Genomic DNA, 3278 nt, shown 5'->3' with positions numbered 1-3278 from the left:
AAGGGCAAGCCAGCCTAAATATAGCTATCTCCTAAGAGGCTCTGACAGTACCTGACTAACACAGATGCTTCAATCAATATTAATCCTTTTATAGAACAACTGATAGAAGGGATATGAGAGCTGTACATATAGTATTGAACCATAAAAGTATTTCTTTTTGAGTTGTTGTTTTGTTGCTGTTGTTATTGTTTAATATCTTCTTAACTGCATAAGGTCAATGAGCACATACTTGGACTCAATAACAGGAGCATTTAACCATCTTGTTACTATTTATAACAAGTCTACTCCATAAGGTTAACTTTTGAGTTTCTTACAGATTTATAAGTTCATCTAGAAACAAAGTAAAGACATGAGTTAAAGAGTTTATACAAAGGTACCAAGCATGAGTGAAACTGGGCACTCCCAGAAGCCAAAAAGCTGTTTAGTGAAATTCCCAGTAAAAATATTGGGCTATCTACTTAGAGATTTTGACCAGTGAGGAGACCCTGAGTCACACTACAAAATATAAAGAGTATGGCTACTGTGTTGACTTCCATGTACGAGCAGAATGGTAAGTTACCATCACTGAGGAAACTACTTGATTAGCTGCAGGACAGAAAGAAATTAATTTGGTACTGAACTGGAAGATGCCTCTTTTCTGATTTCATTTTATACTGCTAGAAGATGTTATAAATATTGTTGGGAAAAATTGTTTCTAACAGTCCTGTTTGGCTACATCCTTATATGCTACTATAGTAGCATATAGTCAATAGGCTTGTGTGCAACTAAGGGCTGTATGGCACTGATTACTGAAAGCCACATCAAATCTCATCCATAGCTGTTGTAAGCACAGGCTTCAGTGGAAAAGCAACTGCTATTGTTCTGCTAAGAACATGTGACATTCTGTTGATTGTCAACTGCCTTCTAACCATATATGCAGATGGCAAATATTATAACTGCTCTTATGTGTTGTGAGGTGTTTATCAGAGAAGACTGCTTGGAGATGTGTTTGTGCCAATAAGTCTTTCTTAACAGGCTAGAGACTATACTGGGGTTGGAATCCCAGTGTAGCACTGAGCCTTTCTTTAGGCTGAGCTATTAAGCACAAAAACCGTATTCCTGTTTGACCAACCTCATTTAACAAGAACATTTACCCAGAAACAGAAGTAAAGAATCAAAAATGCAAGTTTAGCATATTTGAGACTTTCCCAGAATTATATGGACTTTGATTGATTAGGCCTTTGTTTTTGTGTTAGCAGGTAGTGCTATCTTCAGGTTGAGTTTTTTATCTGTAAGGGGGACTTCCATTATGGAGTCAGTTGTGCTAAGGTCTGAGTGCCTGTTATATCACTCACAATTGAACATGAAAATAAAATTCTCTTTCCAATGGAAAGTCTACTGTAGTTAGAAATTTTAAATAAATCCTGGTGTGGGGTTACTACCTGCTTCAATGATTTATGTTCCCAAATGGAAGACACATACACAGCCTTTACATTTTCATATACCTTAAAGAGCTCAATAGCTGAGAAACTGCCTATCCTCCAAGCTAGTTAGAATTTACCTCGTACTGATAACTCTGAGATACTACATGCTGATTTCTGTGTTCCATCTTGGCTTCTCTCAACTCCGATTAGTCAGTCCTCTGGGCCACATTCTTATAGCACGAGCTCAGGGTGCTCTCCCTGCTTCTCTACTGCATGACTGCTCTCCCACCATCCATGGGTAAACTTGGTTTACTCTTTGGCCTTTATTTTTGGAGAATACTTTATACTTTGAAAATGTATCTAATTGTATAAGATTTCATGAACACACAAGTTAGGTGAAATAAGGCAATAAACTAGCTGAATATACCCCAAACATGCTGAACCAACTTCTATTTCCATATTCAAACTCCTGTGAATATCCAGTTAACCTTCATTGCTAAAGGTTTCTTATTTATCTAGTCACTGATGAATCCAGAATCCAGTATGATCTTTAATAGTAATAAAAACTTACTACTCAGACAAATAAAGTCACTATCTTTGAAATGATTAGATAGTATACTGTTGGTAAATAAACATCTTGGTTTAATAAAACAATGGGCCACAAAAGCATTCTTAAGCCACGGCATCTAGAAAGAAATACTCAACTGCCCCAAAGAAAGTATCTGAGCCATCTGGATGCTATAATCTAGATTTGTAATAGTACCTTTTCCACCAGGAAGTTGGCAAGCATACTGGTGTGACTGAAGATGAGTTGCCTATGTTAACGGAAACCAAATGGCTGAGAAAATGTACATGTGTTGTTGGAGCTAGGAAAAGACTCTGGTGAGAAGGATGGTGCTGAGGTTCCTGGTCATGGTCACCAGGTAGATGCATAGGATGATGGTGAAGAGGATGACTCTGAGGACTGGATCATTGGTTAATCCCAATAAAATGAACTCATTGAAGTGTGTTTTCCATCCTCCAGGGGCAATGTAACTGCTGCAAGATCAAGGCTTCTATTAGAACAATGGCAGAACTATTGATTTTAATCGTCACTGTGGTGGTGTATCATAGAACAAATGAAAAAATGTTAATTGTATATTCAATGTTTGTTGGCCGCCAGCCAGTGTCTATCCAAAATGGCGCCAAACTTCACCTCAGTACCACGGACAGCTGCTTGGCGCAGGCGCGCGGTAACAGTGACACGTCTCTTGGCTCTCCCCCTCCCGATGGGGATATGCTAATAAGGTGCTTGCACTAGACTAATCAGACAGTAACACGTTTGCTCGCCCCCCTCCCGCGGGGGTAGGTTAATGAGGTGTCTGCATGGTGCACCAATCAGACAGTCTCGCTCGGCTATATAAGCCAGCAGCTCCAGGGTATTGGGTCCTTCGCTTCAAACTTCAAGAGGAGCTCCAAATAAAGTGCTGCTGAGAAGAATCCTGTTGCCGCATCGTTCTTGCAGGAGAGACTGGTCGCGACAAGTGGTGCCGAATACCCGGGAACTGCAACATCGTGGCATCTGCGAGGACCTGGAAGGAAAACTTTCCAGAGGATTCAGAACTCAGCATCACGGGAGCGGACGGTACCGGTAAGTTAAAGCTCCCGGTTAGGGAGAAGTCTGCCTTCAGAGCAGGAAAGTGCTCGGTAGTTGAGCCTCAAAGTAAAGCTCCCAGTTAGGGACAAGTCTGCCTTCAGAGCAGGGAAAGTGCTCGGTAGTTGAGCCTAAAGAGGAACGCTGAGGAGAGCCAAGCCCCAAGGAGTGAGTGGAGAGGCCTAGTAAGCTTGTTGCTATTGTAACTTCTGCACCTGGGCCAGGAGGTGGAGCTTAAGTAA

General features: G+C 41.1%; 1 protein-coding gene and 1 long non-coding RNA gene across 2 annotated transcripts in view; both read right to left on the bottom strand.

The window, feature by feature from the left end:
- LOC116100829 (olfactory receptor 491) overlaps window positions 1–2395 on the bottom strand; it is a 9646-nt gene extending 7251 nt beyond the window's left edge. The window contains exon 1 of the mRNA XM_031384557.1: window positions 2256–2395. The gene's annotated coding sequence lies outside the window, so the exon portion shown is untranslated. The remainder of the gene's footprint in view (window positions 1–2255) is intronic.
- Window positions 2396–3051: 656 nt separating this feature from the next.
- Window positions 3052–3278, bottom strand: part of LOC116100828 — a 16939-nt gene continuing 16712 nt past the window's right edge. The window contains exon 3 of the long non-coding RNA XR_004122691.1: window positions 3052–3167. This is a non-coding gene — a long non-coding RNA (uncharacterized LOC116100828). The remainder of the gene's footprint in view (window positions 3168–3278) is intronic.

The sequence above is a fragment of the Mastomys coucha genome, unplaced genomic scaffold (assembly GCF_008632895.1).
Source record: "Mastomys coucha isolate ucsf_1 unplaced genomic scaffold, UCSF_Mcou_1 pScaffold21, whole genome shotgun sequence".
Lineage (NCBI taxonomy): Eukaryota > Metazoa > Chordata > Mammalia > Rodentia > Muridae > Mastomys > Mastomys coucha.
The sequence above is the reverse complement of the archived record's forward strand: the minus strand, read 5'-3'. Positions and strand labels throughout refer to the sequence as shown.